This window comes from Hemitrygon akajei, chromosome 11 (assembly GCF_048418815.1).
Source record: "Hemitrygon akajei chromosome 11, sHemAka1.3, whole genome shotgun sequence".
Taxonomy (NCBI): Eukaryota; Metazoa; Chordata; class Chondrichthyes; order Myliobatiformes; family Dasyatidae; genus Hemitrygon; species Hemitrygon akajei.
In genome coordinates, this window is record NC_133134.1 from 117,122,019 (window position 1) to 117,146,679 (window position 24,661).

Here is a 24,661-nt window from a genome sequence, read left to right on the forward strand (position 1 = left end):
AGAGTTGGCCGCAGAAAGTTCATTGAGAGCAAAGCATCACTCAGCCTGGTACCCTGACGTGAAAGATTGCAATTGACCGGGAACCCTGCGTAGTTGGGGGTTTCTCCACTGAAAAATTAATGCAATTGCCGATCAAGGATTGTGGAAGGGATCAAACGGACGCCGTCGCTCAATGGAATCTTTCCACGTATGCAGAGTTCCCGTTGTGTGTGTGTGTGTGTGTGTGTGTATGAGAGAGAGAGTTGTCTGCCAATATCTCTGAGAAATATGTGTTACAAAGTCCACTCCCTATCATTCCCCGTGTCCTACAGTTTGATTAATATAAAACAAATAATATGAGCTCAAATCAAAGCTTCGAGGCACAAAGTCCTGGCGCTGTTTGTGGTCAAACATATCGAAACGATAAGTTTGTCACTGTCAGCTACAATGAACATTTTGAAAGCAATTTAACTTGGCAAGTTAAACCCCATTTAACTAGAAATATCAACGCTGTTTCTTTCTCTATGGATTCTGCCTGATGTGTATTTCCAACATTTTCTCTTTTCGAAGTGAATTAATTATCAATGTACACAGGGTGTATGTTATCCTGAGGTTCATTTTCTTGCCCGTATTCAAGTAGGTAAAAAGAAACAATAGGATCAAATAAAATATACACAAAGCGGACAGATAACTAATGTGCAAAAGACAAAATGTGCAAATATACATAATAAATATCATGAACGTGAGTTGTAGATTCCTTGGGAGTGAGTCTATAAGTTGTGGAATCAGTTCAGAGTTGAGGTAAGTGAGTTTATCCATGCTGGTTCAGTAGCCTGGTGGTTGGAGGGTAATGACTGGTGGTGTGGGACCTAAGGCTCCTGTACCTCCTTCCCAATGGCATCAGTAAGAAGAGATCATGATCTGGATGGTGGCAGTGCTCATTGTAGATGTGCTCAGTAGTGGGGAGGACTTTTCCTGTGAAGCAACACACACAGAATGCTGGAGGAACTCAGCAGGCCAGGAAACATCTATGGAAGAGAATAAATAGTCAACGTTTCAGCTGGCTTAGATGGTGAAAACTTTTGTGAACCATCTGGCATCTAGTTTCTTAGTTGGAAGAGGAAGCTATTGTACTTTGCTCTTGCTCAGTCTGTCTTAGATGAAGAACAACAAGGATATTCTTTGGAGGGAGAGATTGAGGAAGTCAAAGGTCAGATCAGCCGAGGTTGTCTCTCAGCGGAGGAGGTCAGAAAGGCCGAAATGGAGACCATTGGGTTTTGCCAAAGAAAGAGAATTCCTGATGAATTCTCAAGTTTGCAAAGGGGAGAAAGTATGAAAAGGAACAGCCATATTTTCAAGCTCAATCCAGTACTTGAAGATGATGTCTTGAGAATTGGTGGACGGCTTAGTAGGGCAGCCATGCCTGAAGAGTCGAAGCATCCTGTTATACTGTCAAAGAATCATATCTCAGACCTCATTCTGAAGCATGTACATCAAGAGGTGGGACATGGTGGCCGTAACCACATGTTATCCAGGTTGTGCCAAAAACACTGGATTCCCAGGGCTAGTACAGCTGAAAGACAAAACCTGTCTAAGTGTATTACTTTCTGATGGTTGTTCGCAGCCACAGGATGCCAGTACGTGGCAGATCCACCTCTGAACAGAGTCTCTCTGGATGAAGTTCGTTTACACATGTAGGAGTGGAGTACTTTGGACCTTTTGAGGTGAAGAGCAGAAGTACGTTGAAGGGGTATGGGGTCATATTTACCTGTCTAGCTATACGAGCTGTTCACATTGAAGTGGCATCTTCTTTAGACACAGATTCCTTTGTTAATTCACCTCGCTGGTTTATAGCAAGACGAATACAGGCTCGTGAACTGCACTCTGCTAATGTGACAAACTTTGTTGGAGCTGAGTGTGAGCTGCGAGAAGCCATTGAGAAGTGGAATCATTCATGGATTAGTAATGTCCTTCTTCAAAAAGGAATTGTGGAGTTTAACCCACCCCCACCCCCCCAGCTGGTTCACATCATGGAGGAATATGGGTGAAGTTGATCAGGTCTGTGCGAAAGGTCCTCATTTCCACTATGAAGGTACAGATCTTGATGAAGACAGTTCCCATATATTGCTTTGTGAAGTAGAGGCTATTATCAATGGTCATCTGATTCCTAAAGCATCCCCCCCCCCCAAGTTTCCAATGATTTGGAAACATTAATACCCAACCACCTACTGCTTCCAAAGATCTCACCATCCTTACCACCGAGAGAGTTCCAAAAGGAAGACATTTATGCTCATTGTAGATAGAAGCAGGTCCAATACATGTCAAACTTGTTTTGGAAATGGTGGGTCAATGAATATTTACCATCATTGCAGGAGTGTCTGAAATGGTCAGGTATGAAACGTAATTTCATCCCATGAGTCATTGTGCTTATTGTTGATGACATAATGCCTCAAAACTCATGGATCACCAGAAGAGTCATTCAAGTCTTTTCAGATAGAAGAGGAGTTGTGCAGCAGGTGCACATCAAGACCAAGATCAGCTGCCTAGACAGGCCTATAACCAAGATCTGTCTTCTACAGGAGGCAGAGGTTTGAGGAGATATGTTGTGTCTGTACAACAACATATCAAACAAAATAAAAGCATGCACACGCGAGATTGCTTTAACTGGTATATTCACATTGAAGCTGGGCGGGGGGGGGGGGGGAGAGAGAGCACAGATCAATGTGCAGGTATAGACAACTGATCAATGCATGTAGATAAGTAATCAGTCCATGAGTAATGCTAAGGTGAATTATTGCTCTAAAAGAAATCAATCCACACAGTACACTTCCTCCCCCTTTAGATTAATGTGGCATAAAACTATAGATGTCATAAAATATTCAACTTCCCTTCCATAACCCATATTGAAATAAACATGCTTTCACAATAAAAGTCCATAACAAACTTCACTATATGAAAGATACAGCCTTTTAGATAGCACTCTGTTTCTTTCGGGATAATGCCTTTGGACCTGTGGAGTGGCATCAGGTTTGGCAGGTGTCTTGTCAAAGACAAATTTCTCTGTTTCAGGTGTCATGTTGCTGTCAGTGACATGATCATCACGGAGAGGCAAGTCCAGTGGCTGCATTGTGTCTGTCCTGTTGGATCCAGTCGACTCAGGTGTGTTCTTCGGCTGAGCATCCAGTATCTAGTCCACATCATGTTTCCATGTCTGATCTCCAATGTACACTGTGTACATCAGTGGTCTAGTTCTCGTAGCTATCCTCCCGGGTACCCACTTGTCTTCTCAGTAATCCCACACTAGGACTTCCTGTCCAATCTCAAAGTCCTTGCAGTTTCACTTAGCAACTGGATGAACTGTTAATTCTGTACTTTCCTCTGTAGATCTGGTTTCAGGAGGTTTATGTGAGATCTCAGATTCCTGCACATGAACAGCATGGCAGGTGTTTGATTTGTCATCGCATGAACAGAGTTCTGGTACACAAAAAGGAAATTGTCCTTGTGCTGTAGAGAAATGTCCTCCTAGTCCATAGCTTTAATGGATTTCTAGAAGTTTGGGATAAAGTTTTCAGCTAACCCATTCGTTGCTGGATGGTGAGGAGCTGACTTGAAATGTTTGATGTTATTTTTCTTAATGAATAATCTGAACTCTTCTGAAGTGTATTGTAGTCCATTGTCACTCACTATTTGTTTAGGTAAGCCATTGCTGGCAAAGATATCCTCAGAGTGAAAACAGTCTTTTCCAATGTGAACACAAGGAAATCAGCAGATGCTGGAAATTCAAGCAACACACACACAAAATGCTGGTGGAACGCAGCAGGTCAGGCAGCATCTATAGGGAGAAGTGCTGTTGACGTTTCGGGCCAAGACCCTTTGTCAGGACCGATGAAGGATCTTGGCCCGAGACGTCGACAGCGCTTCTCCCTATAGATGCTGCCTGACCTGCTGCGTTCCACCAGCATTTGGTGTGTGTTGCTTTTCCAGTGTGGTTGACTTCATTGGTATGAGCTCTGGCCACTTTGAATGTGCATCCACAACAATCAGAAACTTGGAGTCCATCAATGGCCCAGTAAAGTCGATACATACTCTTTGCCATGTTGAAGACTGACACTCCCAGAGGTGTAATGGTGCCTGTAGGGATGCATTTTGAACTTCCTGCATCCTGGAAAGCTTTTGGTGAAGTCTTCAATCAGTCTATCTATTCCCAGCCACCACATGTAGCTCCGGGTGAGATTCTTCATCTTGACTGTACCCCGGTGTCCCTCACGCAGATTCTGTAACACTCTGGTGTACAGTTTAGAGGGAACCACAACATGAGATCCACACATCAGCATTCTTTCACATAACAGACAGGTGTTCTCATCTCACTGAGAACTCTGGAAACAGTATTACCATGAGCTGGCCTTCCTCCCATGGTGATGTCATAGACTTTAGTGGACGTTGGGTCATTCCTTGTTTCGCTTTGTGTTTCAGAATTTTTTACTAGCGACTGGTCCACCAATGCTGTGTGAAACACTTCTGCTGGGTCACAATATGAAGGCTTTTTTCCTTCTTTTACCAACAGTGGTAGATTTTACAAGCCATCAGTGTTGCTGTTTTGTTTGGTACCCTTGACCTCTATATTACAACAGTGTGCTCCCAGGAATAGTACCCAACATTGTAACCAGGTAGCAATCACCACTAGAATTACCGGTACCTTCCTGGAATTGAAAATGGACACAAGGGGCCTGGTAATCAGTCACTAGGGTAAACTTTTGTCCATAGAGGTAGTGGTGGAATTTCTTTATTCCCCATGCTGGACTAAGGGCCTCTTGGTCAATCTGTGCATAGGTGCATTCTGTGCTTGTCAGTGATCTTGAAGCAAATGCAATTAGGCGTTCAGATCCATCTTTCATAACGTGTGATGAAATGGCTCCAATGTAGAGGATGCATAAGGGGATGCATCGCATGCCAGTCTGATGGGCAGGGATGGGTCATAATGGGTGAGCAGTTCATCTGATGTTATTAGTGTCTTTGTTTACTTGAATACTCTTTCACATCTTTCTGACCATTCCCACTTTGCTCCTGTCTGTAACAGTGCATTCAATGGATGCTGCACTGTCGCCGTATTTGGAAGAAACTGGTGGTAGTAGTTTACAAGGCCCAAGTATGATCCGAGTTGTGACGCATTTTCCGGTTTGGGTGCCTTTAGCCGTGCTTCGATCTTCTCTTGTGACTTATGTAGCTGCGCTTGTTAATGACATGTCCACAGTATGAGATTTCATTCTTGAAAAACTCAAATTTCTCTCTCTTTGCACGCAGACCATACTCACTCAGCCTGGTAAGCACTTTACCGAGGTTCTGGAGGTGCTCTTCATCATTCTTGCCAGTCACGATGATATCATCAAGGTAACATTGTGTTCCTGGGATACCTTGGAGCACTTGGTCCATCGCTCTTTACCAAGTTGCTGGAGCTGATGCGATGCCAAAGACGAGACGATTATACTGGAACAATCCTTTGTGAGTGTTGATTGTGAGGAACTTCCTGCTTGACACCTCAACTTCCATTTGCAGATAGACTTATGACAAGTCAGTCTTTTAAAACCTCTCCCCACCTGCCAAAGATGCAAAAATGTCTCTTATTTGTGGCAAGGTTATTGCATAGTATACAACACCAGGTTGATGCTCTCTTTGAAGTCCCCACATTTGCGAACAGCTCCAGCCTTCCCTTTTGATCACTGGGACAATGGGCACAGCCCAATCACTCCACTCAACCTTGAAGAGAATGCCAGATGTCTCCAAGCTCTGCAGTTCAGCATCTACATCAGGACATAGTATGTGAGGAACTGGATGTGCTTTATGGAATCTTGCTGTCGCTGCTTCATCCAGTTCAATTCCAGCTTTCATGCTTTTGAGTTTACCAATACCCTTCTCAAACACCTTCTCATTAGCAGTAAGTAGCTGTGCCAGTTTCTAGTTAGTGCTATTTGGACTGCAGTTGCCTGTTGATGTCACACTGAGAGCATTGATTGTGTTCCAGTCTAGTTGGATTTTTCTCAACCATTCACGTCCAAAGAGTGCTGGCCTCCACTTTTCAATACATGAAGCTCTGACTTCTGTGTTTGGCCTTAACACATCACATTCACTTTCAGTTTGCCTTTGGGAGACACTTTTTCATCTGTGTAGGTCTTTGGCATCATCGAGGCCCTTTCTAATGGTAGCTTAGAAAGCAGTCTGTTGTAGTCAGCCTTCTGAAATTATAGACAAAGCTGACCCTGTATCCAGCTCCATTTACAGTTTTACACCAGATACATCTATTTGAACCAGATGATTTTGTGATCTGCTTCAGTAATGCTATGCAGTTCTAGACGTGGCAGCTCACCTTTGTCAGACTCTGTGTTGTCCAATTCTGCTTCACACTTTATACATTTACTTTATACATTTCATTCACTTTATACTTCATTCACTTTATACATTTGTTTAGCTTTGTGTTTGAATCTTTTCACTCTGTGTGGTTTTTCCCTTTGTTTGTGCTTTTTGTCTGACTTCCGCACTGTCTCCATGTGACCTTGGCTGTGACACTTCCTGCAAACATTTTTTTTGAAACAAAAGTCATTTGCATCATGGGAGGATTTTCCACATTGATAACATTTTTGGCTTTTTGCACCATTCAGGGACATTTTGTGCATTTCACATTCTAAACTCCTGTAGTTCTGCTGCATCCTTTGCTATAGTCTCTAATGATATTGCAATGGTCAATGGCTGTTTTAAAATTAAGTTTCTTTCTGACAGTAGCCTCTTTTGAGTACTTTGACAATGCATACCACATACAAGCCTAACTCTTAATACATCAAAAAGTCCATCTCTAAAGTCACAGTATTGGGAAAATTTGCACAGTTTTGTAATGTATTCAACAAAGTTTTCATCCTTTGACTGGTTCCTTTTGTTAAATAACCATATAACAATTACAGCACGGAAACAGGCCATCTCGGCCCTTCTAGTCCATGCCAAATGCTTACTCTCACCTAATCCCACTGACCCTCCATTCCTTTCCTGTCCATATACCTATCCAATTTTGCTTTAAATGGCAATACCGAACCTGCCTCTACCACTTCTAATGGAAGCTCATTCCACACAGCTACCACTCTCTGAGTAAAGAAATTCCCCCTCATGTTACCCTTAAACTTTTGCCCACTAAGTCTCAACTCATGTTTTCTTGTTTCAATCTCCCCTACTCTCAATGGAAAAAGCCTATCCACGTCAACTCTATCTATCCCACTGATAATTTTAAATACCTCTATCAAGTCCCCCCTCAACCTTCTACGCTCCAAAGAATAAAGACCTAACTTGTTCAATTTTTCCCCGTAACTTAGGTGCTGAAACCCAGGTAACATTCTAGTAAATCTTCTCTATACTCTCTCTGTTTTGTTGACATCTTTCCTATAATTCGGTGACCAGAACTGTACACAATACTCCAAATTCGGCCTTACTAATGCCTTGTACAATTTCAACATTATATCCCAACTTCTATACTCAATGCTCTGATTTATAAATGCCAACATACCAAAAGCTTTCTTCACCACCCTATCCACATGAGATTCCACCTTCAGGGAACTATGCACCATTATTCCTAGATCACTCTGTTCTACTGCATTCTTCAATGCCCTACCATTTACCATGTATGTCCTATTTTGATTATTCCTACCAAAATGTAGCACCTCAAATCTAAATCTCTCAATTATTACCAGCAGTTTTGGGTGAAGACATTTGTAATAATTTCATCAAACATCTTACTTGCTGACTTTTCAGGAGTTACTAAGTTGCATAAGTGCCTGAATGTTTCAGCACCCATTAAGCTAAGAAGTGTGGAGACTTTCTTTTCCTCATCCATATTGTTCACATTACAATACTGTTCAACACTCTCGATATATGATTCCCAGTCCTCATTAGCACTGTCAATTTTGTCAACTTTCCCGACTAAGGCCATCATCTCGTTATTTTTACTATAACTTTGCTAGTTGTCGTCTTTTGCTGTGTACTGTGCAGTTACTCAGGTATCCCTTTGTTAGCATCTGTGCCTTGTCTGTACTGTTTAACTCCTTCCTCTCGGTATCTCTCCAGACTTTTAGGTTCGTATTTGTTGCCAATTAGTTGTGTCTGTACAACTACATATCAGATAAGTAAAAGCACGTGCGTGGGAGATGAGGTTAACTTGTGTAGTCATATTGGGGGGGGGGGGGGGGAGAGAGAGAGAACAGATCCATGCGCATAGGTGAGTTATCAGTCCATGAGTAGTGCTAATCCAAGTCATTGCTCTAAAAGAGATGGATCCATACATTCTGTACTGGGCTAAGTACTGGTAACCTCTCGCCTAGATTACTGTTAAATGACTTGACTGGAAGAAGAAAGAAGAAAGAATATTTGCATAAATGTTAAGATGTTTTTCTTGAAGAATTCATGTCTCCTATTTTAGTAGTATGTCGTAATTATTACACTGTTGTGGCGACCCACTTCCCAGCGCACTCAAACCGGCTCACAAATCGGCATTGAGGCCAGTCCCAAAAAGGGCGCCGTCTGCTTCACCAGCAAGGGGAAAAGCCCGCGCACGGGACGGGACTGTGAATACGTGCCCCCTACAGCATTCCCGCCCGGGGAGGGCGGGATCAGGAAGGCTTTAAAGCGTGGCCGCGAAGTTCGAATAAATCTCTTTTGCAACTGCAGCTCATCGACTACGTGTCGTTATTTCAGCGCTGCGTGTAGCACACCGCTACACTGTCATAATTTAGGGCTGGAATGTCCAAGCCATATATCTATTTCTTGGTCTGTGGAAGCCATGAATCTATTTTCTGTCTGCATTGTATTTTGTGGCATGTTTATTATGGTAATTTGTCATGTGGGTTGTGACATAGTAGAAGCAAATGAGTAACCATGCTTGCAGTTACTTTGTTGTTAGCCAGAAAGAGAGAGCCATGGGGAATGATATTTTTATTCACCACTTAAATATGCTAATTTAGCTAATTGAAATGCTAATTTAGTTTGGCCACTAATTACACTTAGTATTGTTGGGTCTCTGTCTAATCCTTAAAGTTCTTCTGGGGTTTAAGAATGGTGAGCAGTCTTAATTCTTAACAATTATTTATTTTAAAGTTTAAACAAACATACAAAGACTAAGCAAACTAAGTGAAAAGCTGGGAAGTAAAGCAGAGATTCAAGCAAAGACGGCGAAGATAAAAAGATGAAAAAGGAAAATCTGTCACCTTTATCATCGAGGTAAGAGAAAATTCCTTAGATAAAAATAAACCAATCACTGGTTGCACAATTACATTATGTGGGTAATATTCTAATATTTAGCCTAAGAAAAATGAAAAGGCATATGTAACTGCTATAATGCCTTCTGCCAGTAATAGGGACAAACCACCACATACAGGCAGTTCCCGGGTTATGAACGAGTTCCGTTCCTGAGTCCGTCTTTAAGTTGGATTTGTATGTAAGTCGGAACAAGTACATCTGGTATTATTTAGCGTCAGTCAAACGTTTGTCTTAGTATATAGTATATATTTTACCTTTTTATGCATATAAAACACTTAAACGTATGTTTTCCAATAATTAAACCACTGCGTTGCTTAGTAATAATTGTAGCTTTCATTGGGGCAGGGCCTTTCACATGCTCCATTATTCTCACTTAAACCTTTATCCTTTAAAATTGTTCCAATCATTGACCGACTGTAGCCTAATGCTTTTCCAATGACCGATGACGTTTCACCTCTTTCCAAACGTTTTATTATTTCCACTTCATTTTCAATCGTGATCGCTTCCCGTCAGTGGAACAGAAATGCTGCGGGCGGTGGGTCCCAACCTCCGCCGGCTCCCGAGGTCTGCTGGGTCCTAAGAACCACTGTATTGAATTTCCCTGGTCCTAAAGTCCACTGCACTGAGACAGGTTAAATGGGACAAGTGGGGGCTGTGCTGGGTTTGGGTATTTGATCCTCCTCAATATTCCACGTGCAAATTTAAACTGGAGGCGGCAGTGTTTTTTTTTACAAGGCCAAGTTACGAGCTTGACATCAACCAGCCCGTCACTGGATCAAACTCGGGAACCTCTGACTGAAATGCAGAATACATTAGAACATTACCAATATCACTATGTTCTATAAAACTGTGTATCTGTTCCTAAGAGTTATCGATGGAGGAATTCAGTTGCTGTGTTCTTTTGATTGGCTGTATACGAACAAAATCAGCACAAACACCTATCTTTGTGTAATTTACAGACTTGGCCATAAAGCCATCAATTCTGTCATTCGGGTCATTAAATACATTATATGAAAGGTAGCAAACGCAACACCTTTCCCTAGGGAACATCACTAATCATTGGCTGTCAGCCAGAAAAGGACCCCTTTATTCTCACTCTTTGCCTTCTGCCAGTCAACCAATCTTCCTTCTATGCTAGTTTCTTTGCTCTAATACCATGGTTTCTTATCTCGTTTAGCAGCCTCATGTGTGCAGCAGAACACATTATGGCTGCTGATTCCTGTTGGTCAATTTAAGTTGTTATTTTCTTCACACCATTCACTAAAGTCAAAATTCTGTCATTTTAGTGACTTGACAACAAGCCCCGAGCCATAGAGCCATACAACATGGAAACAAGCCTTTTCATAACTTTATTTTATTTAGAGATACAGTGTGGAACAGGTCCTTCTGGCCCAACAGGCTGCGCCATTCAGCAACCCACCTAACACCAGCCTAATTACAGGACAACTTACATTGACCAATTAACCTACTAACCGGCACATCTTTGGACTGTCGGAAGAAACCCGACCGCTGGGAGGAAAACCATGTGGTTACAGGGAGAATGTAAGAACTCCTTACAGTCAGCACCAGAATTGAACTCTGAACTCCAATGCCCCAAAGGTGCGATAGCGTTATGCTAATTGCAACACTACCATGAGGCCTTGTCCACACTGACCGCAATACCTCTTCATGTTAATTATTGTGCAATGTAATTTGAGATGAAATGGATCTAGATAATTCATCCAAGGTGACTGGTCAAACAAACTTTTCTTTAACATATACAAGTGGATGGAGGCAGCATAGTTATATAATTGATAACAATACCAGTACCTCATTTGTTGCATTGGTTTGATAAGCTTTTATATAATGAGAGATTGGGTAGACTGGGTCTGTTTTCCTTAGAGGGAAGGAGACTGAGATGAGACCTTACAGAGGCTCATAAATTATAAGAGACATAGATAGGGTTATAGTGTTTATTTGCAATGGTGGGAGTGGTCAAAACTTGAGGACATAGGTTTATGGTGAAAGATATTCTGTAGGTGCTGGAAATTCAGACACACACACACAAAATGCTGAGGAACTCAGCAGGCCAGGCAGCTTTTGGGCTGAGTCCTTTCATCAGCTCTGAGGGTCTGAAGATACGGATGAAAGGTCTTGGCCCAAAACCATCAACTCTTTATTCCTGACAGACTTGCTGAGTTCCTCCAGCATTTTCTGTGTGTTACTCCGGGAAAGAGCAGACAGCTTAAAGGGGATCAGAACAGTACACTTTTCATCCAAAAAGTAGTTGGTATCTGGAATTAGCTGCTGGAGGCAGGAACAGGAGCAACATTTAAGATGAATCTGGACAGTACGTGAATGAACAAGGTATAGAGCATATTAATAGATGAGTATAGGTAGACATAATGATCATCATAGACCAGGGAGCTGATTGTGGTGGAAATGATAAGCAGTTTCAGGTTCCTGGGCATCAGCATCTCAGAGGGTCTATAGTGGGCAAGAACATTGATGAAGAAGGTATGTTAGTGGCTTTACTTCATTAGGAGTCTGAGGAGATTTGTTATGTCACCAAAGATTTGCAAATTTGTACAGATGTACAGTGGAGAACTTTCACACAACCTAATGTGGAGGCTCCAATGCACAGGATAAAAAGAGGCTGTGGATGGTTGTGGTCTCAGCCAGCTTCACCATAGGCACAGCCCTCCTCACCACCGAGGACATCCTCAAGAGATGGTGCCTCAAAAAGATGGCACCCATCATTGAAAACCCACACCATCAGGGATGTGTCCTCTTCTCATCCCTGACTACTGTCAGTGAGAAGGTACAGAGACACCCACTCATTGTTTTAGGAACAGCTTCTTCTTCCCCTCCGCCATCAGATTTCTGAACGGTCCATGAATCCGTGAGCACCACCTCGTTAATCCGTTTTTGCAATTTTTATTTATTTATGTGACTTCTAGTAATTTTTATATCTTACACTGTACTGCTGCTGCTGCAAAAAAAAATCATGACACAGCTCAAATGCCATCTATAAATTTGCTGATGATTGTTGGCAGAATCTCAGATGGTGACGAGAAGGCATACAGCAGCGAGATATACCAGCTGGTTGAGTGGTGTTGCAGGAACAACTTTGCACTCAATGTGAGTAAGTCCAAAGAGTTGATTGTGGGCTTCAGAAAGGATAGGACGAGTGAACACAAACCAATCCTCAGGGATCAGTAGGGGAGAGAATGATCAGTTTCCAGCTCTTGGATGTCAATATCTCCAAGGATCCAACCTGGTCCCTACATATTGATTCAGCTATAAAGAAGAGATGACAGTGGCTATATTTAATCAAGAGTTTAAGGAGATTTGGTTAGTTGCCTAAGATACTCAAACACTTCTACAGATGTACTGTGGAGAGTATTCGGACTAGCTCTTTCACTGTCTGGTATGGGGCGGAACATGGTAATTGCACAGGAACATAGTAAGCTGCAGAGAGTTGTAGAATTAGTCAGCTCCATTATGGGTACTAGCCACCACAGTATCCAAGACATCTATGCAGAGCGATGCCTCAGAAAGCTAGCTTCCATCATCAAGGATCCCCACCACCCAGGAATGCCATTTTCTCATTGTTACCATGAGAACGGAGGTACAGAAGCCTGAAGGCACACACTCGGCGATTCAGGAACAGCTTCTTCCTCTCCACCATCCGAATTCTGAATGGACATTGAATACCTCACTATTTTTTAAAATTCCTGTTTTTGCACTACTTACCTTAATTTATATATTTAGTATACAGTATATACATTGTGGGGTGTATGGGGTGTCTAGGGAGGGGTAGCACCTCTGGTGGGGGACCTGCCATGCCCTTTTTCAGGGCAGCTCATCCACCTTTGGTGTCCACCTGGCGCTCAGCTCTCACCTGTGGCTCCAAGTAGCTGTAACACGCACAGCGGCCACACCCCGGTAAACCGTCTCGGCAGACGGGCCAAACCAGGTGAGGGTAGCCAATGTGTCTTCGACTCTGGGTGAGGCAGGGGATTTGCCTATCCCAGCGTGTGAAATTTGGCCCTGGCAGGTGGAGCGGAGGAGACCGATTGACGGTCCAACGGTCAAGAAGGCAGGCCAGCAGGTGTGGTGGAGCGCTAAGAGTGTGACAAGACACTTAGACGTCCTGGTCATCCACTGCAAGAGGTGGTGATCTCTTTAAACTCACCCGACAGTAGGCAAAGGCAAACCACTGCTGTAACCTGCCACGTACATGATTTCCCAATATGTCAGAGCGGTGTGGAGCGAAATTGTCCGCCAACTGGAATTTCCAGATGAGACCTAAAGCGAGTGATATACATTGTATATACTTACTGTAATTCAGGTTTTTTTATATTTATCATGTATCGCATTGTATTGCTGCTGCAAAGTTAACAAATTCCATGATGTATGTTGATTCTGATTCTGATTTTGACCCTGTAATAAAGATTACATGATTGGAAACTAAAATTGTCTTTGCTGCCATCTAGTGTTGGCTTTTATATTTAAGGATAACTTTTTGGTGGCATTATCTCGGCATTATGCAATGTATTAACCACATTGGTACTGGGTTCATATTGTCACATGTACCAAGATGCAGGGAAGAGCTTGTCTTGCATACTGTTCATACAGATCAGATCATTACACGGTTTATTGAGACAGAACAAGGTAAAGCAATAACAATGCAGAGTGAAGTATAACAGCTACAGAGAAAGTGCAGTGTAGGTAAAATTGGGAATCCATATTAGGGTAATTGTATTTCTGAAAAGTGATTACAATTACCTTCCCACATTACTTGCTTTCGTCCCTGCTCCCCCACCAACCCACCCTCTCCCTCTCACTTGGGCTCATCTAGCACCATGAATCATGACCGCCTCATCTTCTCCATGGATGTTCAGTCCCTAAACACTTCTATCCCCCATCAAGAAGGCTCAAAGCTCTCCGCTTCTTTCTTGACAAAAGAACCAATTAATCCCCCTCCACCACCACCAATTCCATCTGACAGAACTGGTTCTCACCCTGAATTTTTTCCACTTTCTCCAAACTCAAGAGGTAGCAATGGGCATTCGCAGAGGTCCCAGCTATGCCTGCCTCTTCACTGGCTTTGTAGAGCAGGTCATGTTGGAAGCTTTCCCTGGTTATATTCCCCAACTCTTCCTCCTCTACATTGATGACTGCATTGGTGCTGCTTCGTGTAAGCATGCTGAGCTCGTTAATTTCATCAACTTTGCCTCTAACTTCTACCCTGCCCTTAAATTCACTTGGTTCATCTTTGACACTCCCCACCCTGCCTCTCAATCTCTCAGTCTCCATCTCTGGAGACAAATTGTCAACTAACATCTTTTATAAACCTACTGATTCCCACCGTTACCATGACTAGACTGTTTCCCACCCTATCTCCTGAAAACTGCTATTCCCAGTTCTCAGTTTCTTCACTTCCATCACACCTGTGCCCAGGACATGAGTTTCAATTCCAGGATATCAGGGATGTTCACCTTCTTTAAAGATCAGGGTTCCCTCCCTCCACTGTTGATGCTGCCCTCACCCACACCTCTTTCATTTCCTGCATGTCTTCCCGCCGCCTTAATAGTGATAGAGTTCCACTTGACCTTACCTACCACCCCATGAACTTCTGCATCCAACACATTATCCTCCGCAACTTCCACCATCTCCAAAGGGATCCTACCTCTAAACAGATCTTTACCTCACCCCCCACCTCTGCTTTTTGCAGTAAATCACTCCCTTTGCGATTCCCTTGTCCCGTCGTCTCTCTTTCTCTCTGCTGGCAGCCTAAGTGCTGCACCTGCTCATTCACATCTTTCCTCACCTCCATTCAGGGGTTCAGACAACTCTTCAGCTGCAAATCTTCTGGGATCATCTGTTGCATTCGTTGTGGCCTCTGTACATTGGCGAGACCCGTCATAAATTGGGAACTGCTTCGTCCAGCACCTGTGCACCGGCTGCCACAAGTGGAACTCCCCAGTGGTCAAACATTCTAATTCCGATTTCCATTCCCATTCCAACGTGTTGGTCGGTGACTTCCTCTTGTGCCACGATGAGGCCACTCTCAGGGTGGAGGAGCAACACATTATATTCCGTCTGGGTAGCTTCCAACCTCATGGCATGACAATGAATTTCTCCTTCAGGTGAACAAGTTCCCCTGCCCTGTCCTCTATTCCCTTCTCTGATCTTTTACCTCATCTCACCTGCCTATTACTTCTTCCTGGGCTCCCTTCTCCTTCCCTCCTTCCCTTCTTTATTTGTCCACTCTCCTCTCCTACTAGATTCTTTCTTCTCCAGCTCTTGACCTTTCCCACCCACCTGGCTTCACCTTTCAGCTAGCCTCCTTCCCTTCCCCCCACCTTTTTTTATTCTGGCATCTTCTCCCCCTTCCTGAAGAAGGGTCTCAGCCTGAACCGTCGATGATCTATTCGTTTCCATGGATACTGCCTGACCTGCTGAGTTCCTCCAGCATTTTGTGTATGTTGCTCATCTATTATCTGTCAGCTTGCACTCCTTCCCTTCCCACCACCTCTTACTCTGGTTTCTGCCCTTTTCCTAGTCTTGATGAAGGTTTTGGGCCCAAAACATTCACTGACCATTTCCCTTCATAGATGCTGCCTGAACTCTGAGTTCCTCCAGCATTTTGTGTGTGTTGCTAAAGAACACATTAATGGGCAGTATGTGTGAACACTTTATGATTATTGTGTTGGCATGTTTTACTTCCTCGGTTAAAAAGGTTAGCTTTATTTGTCAAATACACATTGAAACACAATGAAATGTGTCTTTTGTATCAAGTGAACTAAGTGAGGATTCCGCTGAGCCGCCCGCAGGAATCCCAACACTTAGACTGGATAAGTAAGTGAACACATTTGAAGTCCATTGATCACTATTTCATGCTCTCTTGCATCATTGAAAAGACTACTTGGACCAACGAGACTATGTCAGTTCTCAAAATAATTTCGTTGGCCCCCTTCTCCTGTGACCTATTCTCTTCCATGTGCCTTTCAATGCTTTCCTCAAATCCGTCACACTTGTTCTGTTTTGTAACTCCAAAACATAAAACTATTTGTGAGCAAAAGATGGGAGCCTAGGACAACAGACCTTAGTTTTGTTTTTGCTGTAGGTGATGCATGTATGTGTGAAGTGGTGGCCTGATGACATATGCCATTCATGTAGTATTACGTATAACCCATTATGAATCCTTTCAATGAACAAGAATGCTTAATCAAACAATGTTTTTACAATATTATTCAAACATTACTGAAATATTAAATGCACAACACTCCCCCTGCTTAGCTATAAACACCAACTTAATATAGAATACATCTCAACTGCAGGGGGATGGGAACCAGAGTGATAGTGCTGAAAATGAGCTAGTTGATTTACAAACGGAGGCAATGTGTACTGAGACCCCTAGCAGGGAGAGGCTGTTGATAGGACAAAATTGCAGTCAACAGGATGATTTGCAATGTAAAAGGTGGACAAAATCAAAAAGGGTGAATACAGGACTTAAAGGTGTTGTATCTGAATGTGTGCAGTATATGAAATAATATCAATGAACTTGTAGCACAGTTACACATTGGCAATGATGTCGTTGGCATCACTGAATCATGGCTGAAAGAAGAATATAGCTGGGAGCTTAATGTCCAGGGATACACATTGCATTGAAAGGGCAGGCAGGAAGGCAGAGGGGGTGGCATGACTCTGTTGGTAAAAAAAAATTGAATTAAATCACTAGAAAGAGATGGGTAAGAAGGTTTTGAATCATTGTGGATAAAGTTAAGGAACTGCAAGGGTAAAATGTTCCTGATGGGAGTTATATACAGACCCCGTAACTGTAGTAAGGATGCAGACTACAAGTTACAATGGAAGATAGAAAATATGTGCCGAAGGGCAATGTTAAACAATATTCATGGGGGATTTCAATATGCAGGTTGATTGGGAAAATCAGGTCGGTGTGGGATTCCAAGAGGGGGAATTTCTAGAATGCCTATGGTGTGGCTTTTAGAGCACAACATAGTTGAGCCACTAGGGAATCAGCTATTCTGGACTGGGTGTTGTGCAATGAACTGGAATTAATTAGAGAGCTAGAGGTAGAAGAACACTTGGAGTAAGTGATCATAATATGATCAACTTGACCCTGAAATTTGAGAAGGAGAAGCTAAAGTCAGATAATGGAATAAAGGAAATTACAGAGGCATGAAAAAAGGAGTGGGTAAGAATTGACCGGAAAAAGAACACTGGCAGGGTTAATGGCAGAGCAGCAATGGCTGGAATTTCAGGAATCAATTTGGAAGGCATAGGATATATACATCCCAAAGAAGAAGACATAATATAAAGGCAAGATGACACAATCATGGCTAATAAGGGAAATCAAGAACAACATAAAAGCCAAAGAGAGGGCATATAATAGAGAAAAATAGTGGGAAGTTAGAGGATTGGGAAGCTTTTAAATACAAACAGAAAGCAACTAAAAATCATTAAGAAGGTAAAGATGGAGTATGAAAATTAAGCTAACCAGTAATATTAAAGAGGATACCAAAAGTTTCTTAAGATACATAAAGAGTAAAAGAGGTGAGAGTAGATTTTGGACTGCTGGAAAGGTAGTAATGGGGGACAAGGAAATGTCAGAGGAACTGAATAAGTATTTTATATCAGTCTTCACTGTGGAAGGCACTAGCAGTATAGTGGAAGTTCCAGAGTGTCAGGGATCAGAAGTGTGTGATGTCACCATTACTAGGGAGAAAGTTCTTGGGAAACTGAAGGGTCTGAAGGTAGATAAGTCACCTGGACCAGATGGTGTACACCCCAGGGTTCTAAAAGAGGTGGCTAAAGAGACTGTGGAGGCATTAGTAAGATTTTTCAAGAATCACTAGATTCTGGTATGGTTCTGGAAGACTGGAAATTTGCAATGTCACTCCACTCTTCAAGAAGAGAAAGAGGCAGAAGAAAGGAAACTATAGGCCAGTTAGCCTGACCTCAGTGGTTAGGAAGATGTTGGAGTCAATTATTAATGATGAGGTCTAGGGTACTTGGAGGCACGTGATAAAATAGGCCATAGTCAGCATAGTTTCCTCAAGGGAAAATCTTGCCTGAAGAATCTGTTGGAATTCTTTGGAAGTCATAACAAGCAGGATAGGCAAGGAGATTTGGTTGACATTGTGTACTTGGATTTTCAGAAGGTTTTGACAAGGTGTCATACATGAGGCTGCTTAACAAGCTATGAGTCCATGGTATTACAGGAAAAACTCTCGCATAGACAAAACAGTAGCTAATTGGCAGGAGGCAAAGAGTGAGAATAAAGGGAACTGGTTGGCTGCCGGTGACCAGTGGTGGTCCACAGGGGTATGTGTTGGGACTGATTATTTTTACATTATACGTCAATGATTTGGATGATGGAATTAATGGGTTTGTTGCAAAGTTTGCAGATGATATGAAGGTAGCTGGAGGGGCAGAGAGTTTTAAGGAAGTAGAGAGACTATAGAAGGACAGGCAGATTAGGAGAATGGGCAAAGAAGTGGCAGATGGAATACAGTGTCGGGAAGTGTATGGTCATGCACTTTGGTTGAAGAAATGTAAGGGCTGACGGTTTTCTAAATGGAGAGAAAATACAAAAATCTGAGGCACAAAGGGAATTGGGAGTTCTTGTGCAGGAGTCCCCAAAGGTTAAGTTGCAGATTAAGTCTGGGGTGAGGAAGGCAAATGTAATGTTAGCATTCATTTCAAGAAGAGTCGAATATAAAAGCAAGGATGTAATGCTGAGGCTTTATAAAGCACTGGTGAGGCCTCACTTGGAGTATTGTGAGCAGTTTTGGGCCCCTTACCTTAGAAAGGATGTGCTGAAACTGGAGAGGGTTCAAAGGAGATTCTCAAGAATGATTTCAAAATTTAATGGCTTGTGATATGAAGACCATTTGATGACTCTAGGCCTGTATTCACTCGAATTCAGAAGAATGAGGGGTGACCTAATTGAATTCAATCGAATGGTGAAAGACCTTGTTTGAGTGGATGTGGAGAGGATGTTTCCTGTGGTGGAAGTGTCTAAGGATAGAGGGTTATCCTTTTAGAACAGAGATGAGGAAGAACTTCTTTAGCCAGAGAGTAGTGAATCTGTGGAATTCGTTGTCACAGGCAGCTGTGGACACCGTCTTTGTGTACATTTAAGACGGAGGTTGATAGATTCTTGATTGGTCTGGGCATGAAGAGATACAGGGAAAAGACAGCAGATTGTGGCTGAGAGGAAAATTGGATCAGCCATGATGAATTGGTAGAGCAGACTTGATGGCCAAATGGCCTAATTCTGCTCCTATAGCTTATGGTCTTATATATTGTACTTACAGTATTGTGCAAAGTCTTAGGCACATATATATGCCCTAGCTAGGATGATTAAGACTTTTTGCACAATACTGTATTTGTCAACGTGGAGCAGAGAGCGAATTTGTAAATGCCGTGGGAGCAAAGGATGTTGGGAATGCGAGGGTGGAGCTCAACAAGAGGGATGTGGGACAGGTAACAAAGAAGGAGTGCCAGGGGTGGGGTTGGGGGGTTGAGGGATTAGGTGGCATGGGTGCAGATACACTCAGCCCTGAGACACCAGGCAAGATAATTTGATTCCGAACAATTGATTTATTGATCATTACAGAATGTCTCTCTGGTGTTTCCCAACCATGATTCCCCTCTCCATCTCTCTTTCCCACTCTCAGTCCACAATAGAAACCCAAATCAGAATCAGGTTTATCATCACTCACATATTGTATATCATGAAATTTGTCTTTTTTTTATGGAAACAGCACCATGCAATACATGAAATGACTACAGTACTGTGCAAAAGTCTTAAGCACCATAACTACATATACCTATAGGCCTAAAACATTTGTACAGCACTGTGCGTGCTCTCTCGCTCTCTCTCTCTCTCTTTCTCTTTCTCCTCCCCACCTCCCCTATATGATTGACCCATTCAGGAATAAAGATTTAATTACTGTCGAGGATTTCTTACTCTTGTGGAATAACATCTCTCTGGAATTATTCCACATCTTTGTGGAACAACTGGTGAAACTTGTGGCTGTGAAGTAATCTTGGGTTCTGGGGCTTCCTCTGCGGTGGTTGTAGGAGTTGACTCTGGGACTGCAGGAAGAGGTTCTGACAACTCTGGACACCTTTCTTTTGGATGTGTTGGCATACCAAATAGTGTATGCATCATAATATGTGAATACAGTGTCTAATGTCACCATTTCCTTTACCTTCTTGAAAGCCACCTCACACTGCTTTGTCCATTGTCATTTCCTCCCAATCTGTAGTAATGAGTTCAACGGGTGGAGCACAGTAGCCAGGTTATACTAACTGATGAATCCTAAAAACGGACCACAAACTGTGACTCATACTTTGACCTTGAGTCATCTGCCACTGCCTGAATTTTCTCTGCATCCTTTTCAAATCTTTTTATTATATTATTCAAAAATAACACAAGTACATCTAAGTAACAACGCTTACTCAAGGGAAAAAAATTATCTTAAAGATTGAAAATTTTGTGAATAAAAAAAGCCCTACTAAACAAAAAAAGTGGGGGAAAAACCCATTAGGGGTCCAACCCCGGAGCCATGCGTCATACAAAAAGCTTCTAAAAATAAACATCAAACCGCCAGCAAGAAAGAAAAATATATTTTTTAAAATGTACAATTAGATCATGGAGAAGATCTATCAATTAGCTCAAATGATAAAAGCAAGCAAATGAGCCCCATCTTTTCTCAAAATCAAATAAAGCTTCAGAGGTTCGACTTCTAATTTTCTCCAAGCATCACAGCATCACTTAAGAGAACAATTTTGACAAAGTAGGAGCTGATATATCCTTCCACGTCAATAAAATGGCTCTCCTAGCTATCAATGTAACAAATGCAATAACATGCTGGTCAGACACAGAAATACCATGGATATTTTAGACAATAGACAATAGGTGCAGAAGTAGACCATTCGGCCCTTCGAGCCTACACCGCCATTCTGAGATCATGGCTGATCATCTACTATCAATACCCGGTTCCTGCCTTATCCCCATATCCCTTGATTCCCCTATCCATAAGATACCTATCTAGCTCCTTCTTGAAAGCATCCAGAGAATTGGCCTCCACTGCCTTCCGAGGCTGTGCATTCCAGACCCCCACAACTCTCTGGGAGAAGAAGTTTTTCCTAACTCTGTCCTAAATGACCTACCCCTTATTCTCAAACCATGCCCTCTGGTACTGGACTGTCCCAGCATCTGGAACATATTTCCTGCCTCTATCTTGTCCAATCCCTTAATAATCTTATATGTTGCAATCAGATCCCCTCTCAATCTCCTTAACTCCAGCATGTACAAGCCCAGTCTCTCTAACCTCTCTGCGTAAGACAGTCCGGACATCCCAGGAATTAACCTCGTGAATCTACGCTGCACTTCCTCTACAGCCAGGATGTCCTTCCTTAACCCTGGAGACCAAAACTGTACACAATACTCCAGGTGTGGTCTCACCAGGGCCCTGTACAAATGCAAAAGGATTTCCTTGCTCTTGTACTCAATTCCCTTTGTAATAAAGGCCAACATTCCATTAGCCTTCTTCACTGCCTGCTGCACTTGTTCATTCACCTTCAGTGACTGATGAACAAGGACTCCTAGATCTCTTTGTATTTCTCCCTTACCTAACTCTACACCATTCAGATAATAATCTGCCTTCCTGTTCTTACTCCCAAAGTGGATAACCTCACACTTATTCACATTAAGCGTCATCTGCCAAGTATCTGCCCACTCACTCAGCCTATCCAAGTCACCCTGAATTCTCCTAACATCCTCATCACGTCACACTGCCACCCAGCTTCGTATCATCAGCAAACTTGCTGATGTTATTCTCAACACCTTCATCTAAATCATTGATGTAAATCGTAAACAGCTGTGGTCCCAATACCGAGCCCTGTGGCACCCCACTAGTCACCACCTGCCATTCCGAGAAACACCCATTCGCTGTTACCCTTTGCTTTCTATCTGCCAACCAGTTTTCTATCTATGTCAATATCTTCCCCCCCAATGCCATGAGCTCTGATTTTACCCACCAATCTCCTATGTGGGACCTTATCAAATTTTGAGGAATTATTCCAAAAAGCGCAGTCAATTTATTAGGTTGTAGGTTAATTCTGAGTGCTTTAGAAATTGTTGAAAAGACTGACTTCCTGAACTGTTCCAGTATAGAACATGACCAGAACACATGTGTCAATGTAGCTATCTCAGTTTTAAATCTATCACAATAACTATCAACATTGGGAAATATTTTAGAGAACCTCTCCTTCATCAAATGGTAACAATGTACAATTTTAAATTGAATCAGTGAATGACTAGCACAGATTGAAGAGTTAACCAGCTTCAGAATCCGTGCCCAATCCTCCCATATAAAAGTCAAATTGAGTTTCTTTTCCCGATCCTGTTTAATCTTAAATAAAGGATGCTTATCCTATTGTGATAATAAATTATAAATTCTTCCAATAGAACCCTTCATTGAAGGGTTCATACTCATAATAGTATCTAACAAGTCATCCTTGTGTATTCCTTGTGCATTGATGGTGTGACCACAGTAAGTGATACTGGGTTTAAAGAATTCACACTTGTTGCATTGTGCTCTGAGTCCCTAATCTTCTAATCTTTTTGGCACTGTCTTGAGATTTTGGAGATGTTTCTTGTCATCCTTACCAGTACCAATGATATCATCCGGGTAACACTGAGTGCCTGGGTATCCTAGCAGCACCTGGTCCATAGCTTTCTAACAGAGTGCAGGTGCAGATGCTACTCCAAAAATAAGCCTATTATAGTGATAAAGTCCTCTGTGAGTATTTATGGTGAGAAACACTTTGGACTCTTCTTCCATCCGTAGGCAGGCCTCAGTCAAGTCCACTTTGTTGAAGTGTTTTCTTCCAGAAAAATTTGCAAAGATAACTTTTATCTTGAGCAGAGGATATTGATCTACTTTCAGTACTGGGTTGATAGTGACCTTAAGATCACCACAGATCCTGACAGACCCATCCTTCTTGGCTACTGGGACCACTGGCATTGCCCATGGACTTTACTAAACCTGGAAAAGAATTCCTTCAGCCTTCATGCAATTTAGCTCACTGGCTACTTTATCACAGATGGTGTAAGGAACCAGATGGGTTTTGCAAAATGTGGATGTGGCGTTTTCATTTGACGCTATTTTACCCTTGATATGTTTGAATTTTCCATTGCCTTCCTTGACCACTGCTGTGGCATCATCCACTACCTTTCTTAATTCATTTTCATTTGACTCTATTGCAGGGGATGTGGCATGAAAATGGTGGATGGATCTCCAATCAAGTTGTAGTTGGCCCAGTGTTACGTACACCGTAACTGGGTGTCTGATCAGCAGAGAAAGAAGAATCCATTGGAGTCTGGTGGTACTATATTCAAAAGTGTTTATTAGTAAAATAAGCAAATCGATACCAATAATGCAAATATATAGATAACACAAGTTAGCAATAATAAACCTAAAAGTGTAGGAATAATAATAAGCAATAATAAACAAGCTCTATCGATGTCTAGGGCTAAATGAATTGTCATAGAAAAGTCTAAAGTTCAGTTCAGTTCAGTTCATGCGTGCTGAGGTAGATATGGTTGTTGTGTTGTAATCGTTGGAGAGAGAGAGAGAGAGAGAGAGAGAGAGAGAGAGAGAGAGAGAGAGAGAGAGAGAGAGAGATGTGACAGCAGCTGTTGTGGCAGGCAAACCTTTTACTCCTTTCTTAATCTGTCGTGTCAGTGTGGCCATTCAGTTATGATCCCTCTGTCATTCAGCTAGACCGTTCTTCTGTGGTGGACTCGTCACTCTGGCATGAGTGGACACACACACAAGTCCCACCGGCCCTGCTATAACACTGTGAGTTTTACTGACCGATCTCCTGGTTTGGTCTCTGATGTCCCCACCTTTCCTGTGGATTCCAACACTCAATCAGTGTCCACTGGTGTGTCTCCTGGTATGTCTGAAGGGTGTCTCTCCAGACCTGTCTTTTATCCCTACTCACGGGGTCTCAGCTATCAATCAATTTTGAATGACTGTGCCCATCGAACCAGCCCATTCCTGCAGTCCACTGAGGAATGTTAATGGACAAAATGGTAGAAGATAAATAACCCTTGCAGAAGTCATAATACAGTAAATCAACAATTCTCTCTCCCCTCTCTTATCTGTAGCAGATGTTCTTGCATGTTTTTCATCTCTCTCTCTCATGAGCAGCATAGCAACAGTAATGGATTGTGATTCTCAGGGAGGGGGGATGGGTAACTCTGCACCCCATTGTCCATCAGATCTGTTCATCACCCATAACACCCCCATCCTTCTGGGAATTTTCACCAAGGTAAAAATTAACTAGTACAGCATATTAC

General features: G+C 42.4%; 1 long non-coding RNA gene across 2 annotated transcripts; it reads left to right on the top strand.

Moving 5' to 3' along the window:
* The first annotated feature begins 58 nt into the window (after window positions 1-58).
* Window positions 59-23,800, top strand: LOC140735956 (uncharacterized). Of its 2 annotated transcripts, none has more exons than XR_012100849.1 (4): window positions 59-187; window positions 9,106-9,228; window positions 15,093-15,401; window positions 23,564-23,800. It is a non-coding gene; the product is annotated as an uncharacterized lncRNA (long non-coding RNA). The 2 variants fall into 2 exon arrangements; XR_012100848.1 differs by lacking the exon at window positions 59-187 and adding an exon at window positions 8,674-8,778.
* The last annotated feature ends 861 nt before the right edge of the window (window positions 23,801-24,661 follow it).